At 34.7% G+C, this 17,266-nt stretch overlaps 1 long non-coding RNA gene across 1 annotated transcript in view; it reads left to right on the forward strand.

Moving 5' to 3' along the window:
• Positions 1-1,140: 1,140 nt before the first annotated feature.
• Positions 1,141-17,266, forward strand: part of LOC129505462 (uncharacterized) — a 28,823-nt gene continuing 12,697 nt past the window's right edge. The window contains exons 1-2 of the long non-coding RNA XR_008663542.1: positions 1,141-1,210; positions 12,257-12,529. This is a non-coding gene — a long non-coding RNA (uncharacterized LOC129505462). The remainder of the gene's footprint in view (positions 1,211-12,256; positions 12,530-17,266) is intronic.

The following is a 17,266-nucleotide window of genomic DNA, read 5'->3' on the forward strand; positions in this document are numbered from 1 at the left end:
CAAAATTATAGTTTTTAATCATATCAAGTCCAAAAAAAAAAAGAAAAAAAAGTCATATATGAGTCTTGCTGAAAAGACTGACAAATGATCATGTGAACACAACTTTTCCATTAAGATAGTTCTCCGGCTGGTAGATATGGGCACTCTTTCTGAGTTTCTCATAGTTTGCAGACAGGTTCTCTCCTTTATTTCATGATGCAAGAAAGGAAGAGTATATTATCTTTCTATGCTACAGCTTTCACATGCTTCACCTTTCTCCCAAGAAAAATGTCAGAAAGAAATCTTTGCTTTCCATTGAATAAATTGACAGGAGCAGAGGTAATGAAATGCAGCTTCCTTTTAGAAAAGGAGAGATGATAATAGATATCTCTGGAAAAGTTTTCCTTTCTTTTGTTTTAATTTGGTTTTCTAAAAATTCTTTTTGTTTTGTTTTTTAATATTTTATTTAAATTCAATTTTCGAACATATAGTATAATATTCTGAGGGTTATCCCATCAAGTGCCCTCCTTAGTGCCTATCACCCAGCTACTCTATCCCCCCACCCACCTCCCCTTCTGCAACCCTTTGATTGTTTCCCAGAGTTAGGAGTCTCTCATGGTGTGTCTTTCTAATTTTTCCCCACTCAGTTTCCCTCCTTTCCCTTATAATCTCTTTCACTATTTCTTTTTTTTTTTAAAGATTTTATTTATTTATTCATGATAGTCACACAGAGAGAGACAGAGAGGCAGAGACACAGGCAGAGGGAGAAGCAGGCTCCATGCAGAGAGCCTGACGTGGGATTCGACCCCGGGTCTCCAGGATCGCGCCCCGGGCCAAAGGCAGGCGCCAAACCACTGCGCCACCCAGGGATCCCTCTTTCACTATTTCTTGTATTCCACAAATAAGCTGGCCATGGCTGCCACCAGCTATCCTCGTGACTACCTTCAAGTGCCTGGCTCTGTTGTGAGAAGCTCTTGATGTTCTTTGGGATTGTGGAATGAGGAGGGAGGTATAATCTCTTGCCCAGGCATAGCCTTACCCTATACTTCCCCCAGTGTGTCATCCATCCCTCCACCTCCAGCTCATTGTCTCTTTCCTCTAGGCTCTTCATGTTCAAATAAGCAGACTTCAAGGGATATTGAAGATGGCATAACCCTCACCACCTAAACTGATACATACTCCAGTTACCGAAGATCCACTGTCTTTGCAAGTCTATGTGGTAGGAATGCAGGTCATTCCCAGACACTACTTCTCTTAACTAAAATCTCTCCTATTGTACAGACTTCAGCAGTATCAAAAGTGTCCACCAGCATTGTGACCCCACAATTTTCTGATTGAGTTGCACCTAAATTTTCTCACTTAGCACAGGTAAGAGAGCCCTAATTCCTTGGAAGAGGAAAGAAGTCAAATGCCATTCTTTCTCACTCCTGGTGAGGAAAGCAGGAAAGAGATCATTCCCACGTTAAAAAAATCTCTCTCCAGGAAGACAAAGATTTCCTCTGGCCCTGCTGATAACCCATCTTTAGAGAGCAGGGAAGACATGATTAAAGAAAATGTTTCCATATAGGTTTTGTAATTTTGCAGTGGGCATGCTAGCAAGGGACATTTGAAATAGCATGTAGCACCTTTTTTTCTTTTGCCTCCTTAGATTAATTATGCTTATGACCCTCAATCAAATGGACTCAAAGTCAAGGGGGAACATAAGAAACCCTGTGTTGATATCTCAGTATTACCATGGACACTTAGTATTTTACCACATTTTCCCTAACCTGAATTTGTCATCTTATAAAGGGCAGTACAGTCCATATAGTCATCTAAGTTAGAGGTTAAATGCTTAAGGAAGATGGAAGTTAAATAAATTAATGCATCAGCAAATACAATTAAAATGAGGTCTATCAACAGGATCAGGTGTTAGGAGACATACAATAGTGGTACCTACTTAGCCTGAGATGAAGGGAGAGTCTCTGAGGAAGTGGCATTTGATCTAAGCATGGAGTTAATAAGGCAAGTGGACTAAAGGAGGAGAACTCTGAGATCTTAGGCAGGCAGCCAACACCGTGACAATGAATGTAAAGAAAACCAAAGAGACAAGTCAGAAGGGAAGAGAGGACTTTGAGATAAAACTCTAGAGATGGGAAGGGAATCATAAGATCTACTTGGCCCTATTGAGGCTTTTGGACTGTAATCAAAAGACAATAGGATTCTATCAAGGTATCAACAATGCCCTCAAGCAGGAAAGTGACAGGTAAAGTTTGCTTTTCAAGAAGCTCACTGTGGCCAATGTGTCAGTGTCAGTAAAGGTTTAAGAGGAGAGTAAAAATCAAAGTAGGGTGACCAGTGAGTAGGCTATACTAGCAATTATTAACTTAATTAATAACAATTAGAACAAGAAATTTAAATTCATTCTAATACAATTTTCTATGTTCTATTCATTATATCAATACCATGGGCTATTTGGAACACAACTATAAAAGTATACATAATACTGAATTTATTTTATTTCTTCAATCAAGAAATATTTTTCATATTACTATGTAGCAAGCATTATGCAGAAAATCACTAAGGAAATGACTATAAGGTTCTGCTTGGGAAAAAAGGTCTTAGGTTACTGAAAGACTTAGACATGTACAAAACTTATTGAAAAATAATGTGACTATCTTGACAAAATAAGTAACTGATATGGGAGAGAGTGAAGAAAGAGTAATATTGATCCATCTTTCATACCTTTCATTGGTAAAATCTTTTTGAAAAATAAATCAGTGATGGAATTTTTCCATTATGGTACATTTTTACAGGAAAGATTTTTCTTTGCATACTATGGTTATCATTTGCTGGTTCCATGGTGGTTGCTAGGGATGAGGATTATGTAAGGGAGGAGCATGAGTTCACGTGTACATGAGTAGTCATTTTGTGAGGTGTCTGTTCCACTTCTTTATAAAGCCAATGTTGTTCACTTTAATAGGTCATGAATAAAATAAAACATTCTACAACTGCTATTAAAACTTGAAGACTGCCCTTTTCATAAAGATTTATTTATATATTTTTATCTTGTGGGCAGAGTTAAACCATATAAACATAAATCTTTTAAAATATAATTTGTTATTTACACTTATCTCTGCCTTCTAAGATAGGAGAGTACATAGACAGAAAAGTAGCCTGGATAGAGAGCCCTAGAGTATGCTAACACAGAGGTGAAGCCATGAAGAACATCAGAGGAAGAGCCATGAAGAGCAGAAAGGTAGTAGGAAAATCAAGAGAACATAATGTTCTTGAAACCAAGAGAAGAAAATGTTCCCAGAAGGAGGAATCGGTAAACAGAGTCAGATGGTGCTAAAAAGAGTAATGACTGCTGCTTGCCAATGTGTCCATGGCAAGGACACATTGTGATACTGGGAAGAAGAGCCAGTATGAGTGGTGACTAGTGCAAACTGACCTAATCAAAGAGGTAAAGAAGTGGAGAGCCTATTGGAAAAGTGTTCAAAAAATTTCCTGTAAATGTGGAATGGAGAAAAATGAAGCCAAAGAGAGAAATGATATGGGAGAGCATTTTCCCCCAAAAAGAGGTTCAAAAACATATTTGTAAAGAAACGATAAGGAAGAAGATAAAGGGAAGTAGAGGGAGAGGAAGAGATAGGAAACATTTATTAACTACTTACTATGCCCTGGGCACTATTCTGAGAATTTTACAGGCATTAATTAATATCATCCTAATTATATCCTACTATCCTATGATGTACATAATATTAATAACACATTTTGTAGACGATGAAACTGAGAGAGAAATTTGGCAAATGCTCTACAAAGCTATTAGTTCAGCTAATTGGTCTACACGGCTAGAAATAAGGGAAGCAATGCTCAATCAAGGCAGGTTCTACCTAGAGCCCACGCCTGAGCCACTATGTTATATCCTTTTGTAGAAAAGGGGGAAAGTGGATCATTCAACAAAGAGAGAATACCAAACTGCTGACAGAAAGTTTAATCAATTAAAATCTTTGCAGAAGTGACTAAGTAAAAGATACAGGGCATCAGTCATGAGGTTGCCCTGTAGGGTGAGCAAGGTTGCCATATTTTACAGGAACCCAAGAGCTACTAGAGAAAATATGCTGAAATGCAGGTAGGGTTGTAGATAGAAACCAAAGAATTTCGGATCAATTTTTTTCAACACAAATTTAGAACATAATTGAAGAGGGAGGAGGAGTGGGGAGTGATGTGTTAGGGAGAAGAGAGTAGAAGAAAATGACATAGTATCATTGCCTTCTTAAAGATAACTTTACTCCAAGATATCCGATCCTCAATGGAGAATATATATAGATAATAAAAACAAGAATAAAATAATTATTTCTAATCCAGCCATCTGGAGAAAACCACTACTAATTTTCATTTTTATTTCCATGTATTTTATTATAACTGAACGGTGCAAAGGTTTTTGTTACCTGCCTTCCTTGTGTAACAATGACTGTTTTCTCTTGCCAATAAGTATCTTTCACTATTCTTCTAAGTATCCTTCTATCATTAACAAAGCTGTTCCATTGTGCTGGTGTACATTATTCAGTCAATTCGGTTCTGGGTGTTTAGATTCTTTCCAGTCTTTTGCTGTTAGAAACAGTGAAACAGTGAACATCTTTATAGGTAAAGAGCAATGATCCTTTTGATAATGGGAAAGTGAACATACTAGGAAGTGTAATAGGATTTTTTTGACTCAATAATGCACGCACTTAAGTTTATGATCATGAATTCTAAAAATATTTTATGTATTTATTTGAGAGATAGAGAGAGCAAGCACAAGTAAGAGTGAAAGACAGGGAGAGGGAGAAGCAGACCCCCTACTGAGCAGAGAGCCTGATGTGGGGCTCCATCCCCGGACCCCGACAGCATGACCTAAGCCAAATGCACATGCTTAGCTGATTGAGCCACCCAGGCATTCCCTACGATCATGAATTTAAACAAAACATAAGTAGCAGTTCTGAACGTATCTTCTGCAATGCTCAGCTCCTCAATATACACACAGAGTAGGCAGATAGTTTGGTGTAATTTGAACTGCTGTTTAGTTGGATGAGGGTATCAAAGAAAAAGAGAGGAGGGAATAGAGGGTGTAAAATGAGGTGATTATGATACACTGTAGATGCTACACTGAATAAAGACGTAAGTGAATTTATGCGATGAGTAGGAAAAACAATGGAAGAGTCAAGTTGGTGGAGGTCTTAATAAGACAGACAAGTGGCCAGAAAGCAGGCAGATAGGTTAGAAGGAAAGCAGGTGGTAGTGAGAGTAGGAAGTTCAAGTAGAAATTCTGAGGGACAGTGCCCCGTAGCATGTAGTACGTAAGAACACAGATTTCAAAGCCAGAATGCCTTGGCAAATCCCAACACAGTCATTTAACACTCGTCACTCATCTTTGTGTTTCTGCTTCCACATTTGTAATATGAAGATAATAATGGTATCCAGAACAGAGAGATATTGGCAATAAAGGAATCAGTATATTAAGTGGCCTAGAACATTACCTGGCAACTAGTAGATGCAGTGTAAATGTTAGATGCTATTAATATTATTGAGGATAAGTCCAGCACGCTTGAACTTTTGTTAAAAGGAGTGTTTAAGAAAACACTGAAGTTTTACCATGCAAGATTTCATTTAGCCCTCTATTTCATTTCCTTAAATATTTGATCAATTCTATATTTCTAGTTAATATATTTAGAAAAAATAATATATTTAGAGATTGATTGTGGTGATTTTTAATAATGCAAGCAACTTCCCTTCATGAAAAATCCTTCACTGATCTTCCAACTCTTAATTGAAACAGGTTTGAATTTTATGGGCATTTCTCCAGTGAGATTCTTAGATTTTACTTTCTACCTCCTCTTCATTGATTCTATAGGTCCAGTAAATGTGCCTAAAGGTAAACAACAAAACTGAGGAATTGAAGTGAAGGAAAACACGTAGTCTGAATAATCATATAGCAGAAGAAAAAATATTGTTTTATTTTCCTTTCCAGAGCATTTTAAATGCTAATATTCTTTAACATTTATCTTTCTAGCATCTCCTAACAACAGATAATAGTCTAAATAGCAAGACTACAAACTAGATCTGAAATTTATTTTTCTAAATACTTGATATTAGTTTTCTTTGCCAATTACTTTATGAAATAGACATATGCTTGTTTTTGCTTTTAATGAATTTGAGAAATAACTGAGTATCTATGTATACTAAGTATTAGAGCTACAATGAATAGAATATCATATAATTAGTAAAAAAGTGATAGGCACGGGGCAATTCGTAGTGATGGAAAGTGAAGCACAGTACTAGTGAAACAGCAGGACAATTCAGGATTTGAATTCCGGCAACTTAGCCATCTGTGCATTTAACCCCTATTCTATACTGCCTCCTGGCGAATAGCAGAGCCATTTCATTGCATGATTTTATAGTTATCATTGCCATTGAAGTCCGTGTAAATGATATTTCCCAGGAAATATTTTATATTACACAAAATATTTTTCATAGTTCTTAGGTCATGTTACAACAATAACATTAGCTCTTTTTGAAATGATGAGAAAAAAGTTATCAGTAATATAATTTTTAATAAGGACAAGGATGATTTTCACTGCTAATAATAATGATAGAATGAGGGGCACCTGGGTGGCTCAGTCAGTTAAGCATCCAACTCTTGATTTCAGCTCAAGTCATGATCTCAGAGTCAAGAGATTGAGCTTCATGATGGGCTCCATGCTCCATGTGGAGCCTGATTGGGATTCTTTCTCTCCCTCTTCCTCTGCCCCTCCCCAGTTTGTGCATGCTATCTGTCTTTCTCTCTCAAATAATAATGATGGTGATGATGATGACGGAATGCCATTGCTCTGAATGGTTTGTTTACCTAGAATAGTAAAAGAAAATTTTAAAGGAAATGTTTCAATAGACAATGAACATTATTTATAGCTGAATCCAAGTAAAAGAGTGTGCTGCTTCTGCTGAGTAACACAAGAATATCTTCTCAGTGCTCATAATGTGCTCAAAAGCTCCACATTTTGCTTTTTATTTTTGCTAAATAATTCCTGGAAAGAATTCCAAAATTACTAAATATTCATTTTCATGTTGTGTTCTGATCCCAAGTTCATAAAAAGAAATATTTAACCAAAAATATTCCAATCACATCAAATGCCCTCTATTCTGTCTTTAATATTCATAAAGGCAGTCTGATCTCTGACCTGATTCTTGCATTGATCCAATAGGCATCAGAGAAACCAATGTTCATAAAAATAATATGATGGAAGGCATTTCAACCTGATACTGAATTTAGTGAATACCATTTGGGGTTTCTTTTCACCTTTCTCTGACTCACCAAGCATTCCTGGAGAAAGAATTGAAGTAGGAGAAGGAAGGTGAATATTAGCTTCATACATTGGTAGATGAATGAAGATTGTTGATATTACATTCTAATTATAGCCACATCAAAAATCAGGAAAAGAATAGAAAAGAAAAGCCCTCTGGTTCTCAATTTCAAAATGTGTTTCTTTGGAAATATAATTCGCTCTTAAACTCTTCTATATGCTATCTTTACCTTTTAAATTTTCATCTCTAATAGTTGTATGTACTGACCACTTACTAAGTGCTTATAACAATATGCTGAGCAATTTGCAAACATAATTTATTGAATATCTTTAGCCACAGTGTAGTTTTCAAAGCATTTCCTAAAACATAATCATATTTGATTCTGGCTGCAATCTTGTTAAAGTGGAAAAATAATTATTATAATTTCACAAAGGAAATGGAGACAGAAAAATCTAGTGATTTGTTCTAGGTCACACATTTGTAAGCAGCAGAGGTGAGAATCAAGCTGTCTTCTCAACTCTAAAGCAGTTTCAACATAGGAAGAGGCAAGATCTTTCATTTCCAAAACAAAAGTTTAAATTACATTATTTTAATTAGATTTTATTTATTTATTTCTTTTAGAGAGAGAGCAAAGGGGGGGCAGAGGGAGATGGAAAGAGAGAATTTCAAGCAGACTCGATACTGAGCACAGAGGCCAACTATGGGGCTCCATCTCACAACTCTGAGATCATGACCTGAGCCAAAAACAAGTCAGAGGCTTAACCAACTGAGCCATCCAGGTATGCTTAAATTACATTATTTTTAAGACCTTTCTGTTTCTTATATACTTTATATATCCAAAAGTATATTCTTGCAAGGATACAGATAGTACTCTAGACATTAGGGCCATATGCTTTTCATTTCGTATGCCATACGTTTTTATTGTTCTTCATAAAAGTAACTGGAACAATAGCTATGCAGATTTAGAGCTATTTATCTTAGATTTTCACATTTCTCTCTCCCATTGCACATAATTTTGTTAATAGAATATTGACTTATCAAGTATTTAGACTGTAAACTATGAAGATGGAAACCATGAGAATATTTTATTCACAGTTTTATTCCCATGATACAGCACAGTGCCTGGCACCCGATAGACATTCAATTAATATTTAATTAATTTCGATCAAAGTAATTTCATAAAAGAGATAGCAAGTGATAGTGGGGAACATGGGAATGTATTTGCTATGAATCCCTATCAGCAGTACCTATGTATTTAAAGGCTCATAGAAGTGGATTAATCAGTCTTCATTATCTACTTTTCATTTAATCTATTATTAAATTTAGGAACTGAGTTGACTCGGCTTAGCACCTATTGTGGGAAAAGTGTCAAAAGCTCTAATTTACAAAAAATTCAGATCAACAAAAATAATTGTGTGATAAGAATTATTAATCCATTTAATAAATATCTATGAGTGACTATTATGGACTGAGAAGACTCAGAGGTAAACAAAATCCCTTGCTTCATGAAGTGTAGAATCTGGTAATAGAGGCAGATATTAAACCTATAAAGTAATGAATGTGTAACAGATCAGTCAGAGACAAATGTAGGAAGAATTCTAAAGCAGGAGAAGGGAACAAATAATGATTTGAGGGGTGTAGTGGAGGGCTACGTAGCCAGATTGTTCAGAGGCATCCTCTTCTGGGAGTAGGTAAGGATGTTTCCATTAGCAGAAGTTCTCAGTGGGGAGACAGAAGAGAGGTGAGGTTTGGAGTGGAATGATAACACTGGTGCCAATGCAGCAAATGATGCGTGGTGTCCAATTCAAGGTGCACACTCTTGGTTTCCACTCTCTCCCCCATGGAGCTGAGAACTAATGGCTGAAAACAATGGTGTCCTCTGTGAATTCAAGTTAGTAATCATTAACTTACTCTTATTTCTTAGAAAAAGGCAAGTGTGCACAATGTTTCTTTCCATGCATATGACTCAGCTCCTGCACTCCGATCAACTTACTTTAATTATAATAGCTTTTTGTGGAGTGCATGAAAGAAGTAAAGAGATTCACATAGTTCCAAAAGTTTTATCCAATGGTTTGGGTCAGGACTCTTTTTTTTTTTTTTTTCCAAATTGACAGATAACAATGTGTCTTTGGATACCTGGTAATTTTCAATTGGATGCCACATATTGAGGATTTTTTAAAAGTGCTGAATATTCTTGAGTTAAAAAAAAAAAAAAACACTTTAAACTTTCCACTAGGGTGCAATGAAGATACTTGGAAACAGCTTTACCTTTTAAGGCTTGGTTTCAAACACTGTTATGTGGACTAGAACAACTGTTAGTCTGGGGCTAATTACACTCCACTACTGAGGCAATGACCTTCTAAGTACCTGATACTTCATGTATTATGATGTTTTTTCTACTCTTGCTAGTGAGAAACAAACAATTCCAGGCTCTATTAAGCTCCAGGGATTATTGTGCTTTCTTTTTAAATGGCTTTTTCTCCCACCTTGAATAATTCCTCACAAATACATGCTGGTCAGTATTCAGCTGATGATTCAAAGGGCAACCTCTACGGTTCTCTGTGGCTCTCTTTCTGTGCTGATTCTCTCTCTGTGGCATTCTGCTCTGTGTAGTACACCCACCTGGACACCCCCATATACCCAATTCTATCACATCAACTTAGGAAACCTACTTAGGCTCTCTCTGGAGTCCTCTCCCAGTGCTGTGGCTAGAAATACCTCTAAGAAGAAAAGCCCCAAGAAGGAAAAAGGAGGGGGGACAATTGTGGGGAAGTTTCCTCTCTCGTGTGATTATTTTTGTGCACTGTCTGCTTGTGCAATGTCTGAAAACCACTATTTCATGTCTTTTAGTTATTTAAGATAGAAGGGTTAATCTAATTCCTTTTATTCCATTTTGGCCAGAAGTAGAAGTTGGCTTCCAAAGTTTTCAGGTTGTATTTAGGAAGAAGAATTATAGCAGATTAAATGAGGTGAAATGATTGTGTTGACCACAGTTAAAATGTAAGACTAGAATGATCATTTGGAAGAAAAGAAAACAAAAAAAAATTAAAAATAAAAAAATCAACAACAAAAAAGAATGATCATTTGGAATTAGGTTTTGGGGAGTCTTAAGGCCTGGTTTATGGGGCTTTGACTCAATATTTAAGTAGAGGGAAGCCAATCACGGCTTGAATAGGAAAGTATCGTGACAAAAGCAATGATTTAGAAGGAATCACTTATTAGTAACACCTGGAATGACATACATATAGTGTGTGTATATGTGTGGGTATGTAACACAATATTATAATAACCCAAACACATAGGATACTTACTTACACAACACATACCTAACAACATGAAAACAAAAATACAAACAGGGTAACATAAATAATGCCCCACAGAATCAGGATTGCTGGCTGTGGGCAAGGATGTGGAGAATAAAAAAAAAACTTGAGGGGCATCTCTCCCAGAGATTTGTTTCATTTCTTTTCAATCAAAAGAGAGCTCAGATAAGAAACTGGTTCACAACAGTAAACTATTTATAAGAGACAGGTTTCTGGCTCATGTTTTCCAACAATATAGATGGTATTAAATATTACAAAACCACATATTATAATTTTTTAAACAGTTGAAGGAGTCTACAAAATGATAAGTAGGTTTCTAAATACTGGACATAATTATAGCTAATCAAATCTGCATTTCATTTTAACCATGATATGAGTGTCTGATCTGCCATTTCCTGGTGTTCTCCACTCATTAATTCACTTTAAGGAGGATTAATTAAAAGGTGAAACCTAATCTCTGTAGGCAGTTCAAACCGACAATGTATACACTCTGTGTGAAGAAAATATGTGAAGCAATGAAAGCATTCATAGCTAAAAAGTTAATTTTAAGTTTTTTCTAAGTTGATTCTGTAGCCCCAACATGAGGCCAAAGAACATAGGGATATCAGCCCCTCTGTTTAAAATAGACCTGGTAGAGTCTATGTCTATTCTTGCCATGGATGAATCTTTCAGGAAATACATGAGAATTTAAAACAGGAACTTCCACAGAAGAGAGAGAAATTCCAACTACAGAGACAGAGATTCTTAAATTAGTAATAATAATAATAATAATAATAATAATAATAAAAGCTAATGTTTATTAATGAATACCACATGCAAGGCACTGTGCTATGATGCCATTTCACATACTTGGTCATATTATATCCTCACTGTGAGACAGGCACAGTTTCTTGACCTCTCTAGTTTCAATATACACACCTATAACATTCAGGTAAAAATAAAACACTCTTTTAAATATCATCCTGGGAATTAGAAGATTTAGTCTCACATAAACCTTTGGAACAATTATAGTATATAATAAATATTTAATAAGTGTTACCCCTAAATATTATTATCCTCCACTTTACAGTTACAGAAAGTAAGGCAAAAAAATTTTAAATAAGTTGCCCTAGAAAGGGATCTGAGTTGTCTGGGGAAAAATGCTCACTGCATAGCTCACTGGCAGATAGTAATCAATTAATTAGTGTTTACCTTGAATCCCTGGGGATAAAAGTGATGACCTCTGAGGGTTAGGGGTGCAGTAGGGTGGGCTGCACTTCAAGTTCAGTATGCTGCAGCTTGGGGAAGACAGTCCTTCAGTGGCCTAAGATTCAGTGTGTCTTCATTTTCAAGTCACAGTCAGGTGCAGACACAGCTCATCCTGCCACAGTAAAGTCACAAAATGCACTGCAGTGGGAAGCCCCAGTCCTCCTGCAGTCTGGGAGGGAATGGAGGTCATGATTTTACAGCTACCTGATTTGAGCCTTGGCACTCTTTCCCTAGTATGCATGAGATTCTATGGCATGTGAACAGAATGGACTGGGTTTCAGAACAATTTATAGTGATTTTATCAATTCTAATATTTGAATACCATTTAGTGCTTCAATTATGATATATCCTTACCTCTGACTTAATTTTTCTTTTTCCCACAGAAAGAAAGAACTCAAAAGCAATTTCCCAAAGAAGATGGAACATGAAAAGCATTGAAATAATCTCAACATCATCTGTTGCTGTACTTTGTACTTTAGAACCTAGTAGGAACTCAAGTTTTTTGTCTATTTGATCTTCCTTGTGGGATAAGAATTTGAGGAAGGAGATATCTCTGCCTCAGGATTGCTACATTGAGAATCACTCACAAGAGACCTCAACCAACATAAATCTCTTTGCAATGAGCTCTAATCCAGAGAATGGAACTCTATAACAAGGTCAGAAGGTTGATTCAACTGCCTTGAACTCAATGACCCTGTATATTTCCCCAGAGAATGTTAAGTTTTGTACTGGGGGAGGGACACTGTTTAAAATTACCTTCCTCTAAATGTAGGAGGCAATTTAGCTGACCTTAGGCTTTTAAAAACTTATTCTAATATACTATTCATCTTTCAAGCGTTTTCCTTAAAAATTTTACCTATTACACTTAACTTTTTAAAAGACTAGCAAACTGAATTTATTCATGTTTTATCTTGCTGTTTTATTCTGTTTCTTAAATATCATTTTCTTTAATTTGTTTTTAAAATCTTCCAGATGGTGATATTTTTCATCTCTTATTCTTAGCTTGTTTTCCAAATTTTCTCTTCATCTCATTTTTTTTGATCATTTTATCTTTCAGATTAAATGAGCCAACTGACATACTTTTTGTGTAATTTCATCGTTTGCTTCCCCGTGATTTTTTTAAACAAATTTATACATTTTTACATGTTATTAAGTTTACTATATCTAACTCTCATTCATCAACTCATATCAACTAGTAGTACATTCTCTTCACTAATCACAATTTCTTAGTTTTAAACATTTTGTTTATTTATTCCCTAAGTATACCACAGTTTACTTTCTTCAGTCATTAGTGACTGAAAGTAGAAAAGAGTCAAAATAAAAATTTATGCTCTTTTATAGAATGTCAAGACTGATTTCATGTTTATGCTTCATAATAGCTCTACAAAGCAGAGACTAAGTTAATATTCATTCACCCTGTTATTTAATTCACACAATCCAAAAGTCAAATTAACCCACAAGAGAAAAGTAAGCCTAGATCCCACATCAGCTGCAACATAGGGGGTTTGAATTTTCCCAGAAAATTCTATGGAGAGATAATTAAAGAAAGATAATTTGAATAGTAAATGGAATATTTTGCATACTTTAGGTTTGCAGTATATGTCAGTGTCTATCCATTTCTATGTCTTTATATAAAACTTATATAAAATACAATACTTTTCAATACCAAGAAGAAATCTGATAAATGTTTTGGGGTTAATATTTGACTGAAAGATTCCCAAGCAGGAGGTATTAGTTATTTGAGTATAATTCTCATTGGACACTAAATACTTGGTAACAGGACAAAATTAGTTATTTGTTACTTAGAGGTAGAGACATACTGACCAGTGCATCTTAGGGTTTACTTCATATGACTTCCAGGGCTAGTAGCCTATTGTTAAAAATATTTAAAATCCAAAAATTTATCTCTGAAAATACTTCCAAAGATATATGGGTCAGGAGACTTTGTACATGAAGTTTAATGAACAAAGATATGCTCATTCCTTCACATACTGTTTATGGCTGCTTTGTGGCTATAATGTCAGAAAATTGTAAAGAAAGATTAAATATTAATGAACCCAAACCCCTGTTCTATAATGTGTAGTGAAGCTAAGGAGGGAAATAGAAGGGAGGTGTTTATTACAATAATGATGGCTTTGTGAAAGCTCACCTGTTGTTCTATTCTATAAGATACATAGAAAAATATCTTAAATGAAGACAAATAAAGGTGTAATTAAAAAGACTTATGAAGAAGAGTTTTAATAACTAATCAGAGTCCTAAAACTCCATTCTCTTTTCTAAAAGGTCAAAATATGGAATTTTAATGAGTTAGTAGGTACTTCTTTGTCTAATAAAGAAAAAAGATTATTTAGATTCAATTCTTATTTAATTGTTAAAGAATATAGCATTTTCTTATCACATTTACCAAATATTTATGATAATGTGGCTGAATAGGGCATTAAGGACAGAGAAAGTAAAGGCCATTAAATTTATCTCTCTTAGAAACTAGAAAAATATAGCAACATTCCCCACATCCAGACAAAGAAATCCTTAAAAAGCTTTTCCATGCCATCCAGTGTCTTTTACTGAACTAACTCACCTTCTGGAATTTCTTATCCCAGAAGCCCCTGCAGTATCCTTGATGTAGTTTCAGCCCTTCTCATCTTCCTCTGTCACTATGTCAACAGTGACAGCTTCCACAGGGAAGTTCAGAATATTATAAGATAAGTATAACACTTGGAAATATAGCACACTGACTCCTGAGAACCCCTACAGAAGAATTAGTGGATGAGTAGAGAGAGGGCATAGTCTTAGTCCGCATTCTATTTTCTAATCACGTGACTTTAAATTCACAGTTTTAAATTATTTTATCACTTAACTCAATTATAAAATAAAAGAGGACTAAAAGCCTTGTCCTTCATACTATTGGTTGTGAAAATCAAATTAAATAATGCACATGAAAAAACTTTATCAACCAACAAATGCTGCAAAAATAAGAATTTATAACCATTTGGCTAGAAAAAAAAAAGAGGGAAGTAAGAATAACCAAAAAATAATGATTTTGAGAATGATAATAAATTCAGAAGGATAACAGGTATGGAGAAAAAGGTTAAAGCTGATGGCAACCTCATAAAAAGTAGACTTTGATATAGTCATTCTTCAATGTTTCAACTAACATATCACTAAGGTGGGGACAAACCCTAGGTTAGAGCACAATTCTGACTTCTAAGCCAGTACATTTTCCCCTTTATAGTTCCTTTATATCATACTAGCCTGCATTTAAAGAACAAAGAAGAAAAGTTATTATCAATGACAATCCCACTAGATCCAGGTTAAAGACTGGGCATACAGTAGAACAGAGAGTATCATTCAGCCTTAGAGATTTCCATTTGCCAATGAATTTAACACCAAGTCTAGAAAGAGAAGAATCCAACCAAACATTACTATTTGTAAGACAAGAAAAACAGGCTTTATGTTACTTTAGAAAATTCTGTCCTATAATATTGCTGAAGGTGATACAATGAAATCATACTTTTACCAAGGAAGTTAGATTTTAAACACACCAGGAATTTTGTTTTGATCAGATATATGAAACATGAAGACAAGAGATGGAACATGTATTTTTTAAAGCCTGGGGATTCTAAAACATAGACATACTGTGTAAGCAAAAACCCCATCATATTTCTTAATCTAGTCGAGGTCTGAAAACTGCAATTCCTACAGGCCAAATTTGGTTTGCTACCAGATTTGTACATAAAGTTTAATGAACAAAGATATGTCATTCCTTCACATACTGTTTATGGCTACTTTGTGGCTATAATGGCAGAGTAGCTATGACAAAGATGGTATTGCTCACAAAGCCTAAATTATTCAGTATCTGGCCCTTTATAGAAAAAAATTTGCTGAGTACTGGTCTAGACAATTTGTAGCCATGAATGAAGAAAGAATAACTATTCATTATAGATCTATTATGTGTAATGCATTGTGCCTGGTAATGTACATCTCTAGTTCTGCCCATATTTCTTTATTAATTCTCACAACCATCCTGTGTAATAAAGATTACTGTCTAAACTCCATAGATGAGGAAATTTATATTCAAAAGTCTAAGTAAAACTAACCTAAGATTTACTGTAGTCAGTAAGAGATTAAGGATTCACATGTCTTTGTTATTGTTATTATTATTTGTTTGTTTTAATCTTCATAGGTGATGGTCTTTGTTTTGTTTTTGTTTTTTGGTTTTGGTTTTTGGTTTTTGTTTTTTTTTTTTTTTTGGTGATGATCTTTGTACTAAGCTACACTATCTCCCAGAAATTCATGTTTACTAAAAACCAACTTCATAAACTGAGTCATGTATGAGTATGTATATGTATGTGGAGGAAATAAAATATCAGATACAGAAGAAGAAAGAGTCACTAAACTTAAAGACTGATCGATAGACATTACTCACTCTGAAGAACCAAACAAGAAAAGCATTGAAAACAAAGTATCATTAATATGTAGGATAGTATTATGCAGTCTGACATATGTGTTATTAGAGTCAAGAATAAAAAGGGGATAGAAAATATACTTGAAGTAGGCTGAAAAGTTGCCCAAATTTACTAAGAAAAATACCAACTTATAAATCTAAGAAGTATAAATATAAAGAAAAATACCCTTATGTATATTTGTTAACTACTAAGCCCATTGTCAAACAGCTAAAACCCAAAGATTAAGACAAAATTTTGAAAGCAGAAATGGTACATTGCATACGGGGGGGAACCATGCAAATGGCAGATCTTCTATGAGAAATAATATAGGTCAGAAGATAACGGAATGTCATCAATAAAATGATATGTGAAGCAGGGAATTATAACAAGACTTTCATATGCAGTGAAAATATCCTTAAACTAACATGGAAAATTTAAGACATTTTTCAGATAGAAAATTGAAAGAATTTTTTACTTAACAGGTCTGTAGTGAGGAAAGTATGAAAGACTGTTATTGTTGCTGAAGTGGATACACATTCTATGGAAACTTGATGTGCATGATGGAATAAAAAAATACTAAAAACAATTAATTTATGAGTAAATATAAAAACTATATTTTTCTTCTTAATTTCTTTAAAAGCCTAGTGGAGTGGCTAAGACAAAAATTCTAACAATCATCACAGGGCTTCTAATATATTATAGTAATATATTTGACAATATCACAAAGTATGGGGTTAAAGCAAACTATACAATAGCTAGATTCTTATATTTCTTGTGAACTCAATATCTGTGAATATCAACTCTTAGGTTCATCACGAAAAGTTAAGAATGTGTATTGCAATCCTTAGAGCAACCAACAAAATATAAAACAGAGGTAAATTTGAAAATCCAAAAGAGAAATTACTATGGAATACTAATTAACATTAGATTTATAAGATGACAAAAAAG

The sequence above is a fragment of the Nyctereutes procyonoides genome, unplaced genomic scaffold (assembly GCF_905146905.1).
Source record: "Nyctereutes procyonoides isolate TBG_1078 unplaced genomic scaffold, NYPRO_anot_genome, whole genome shotgun sequence".
NCBI lineage: Eukaryota > Metazoa > Chordata > Mammalia > Carnivora > Canidae > Nyctereutes > Nyctereutes procyonoides.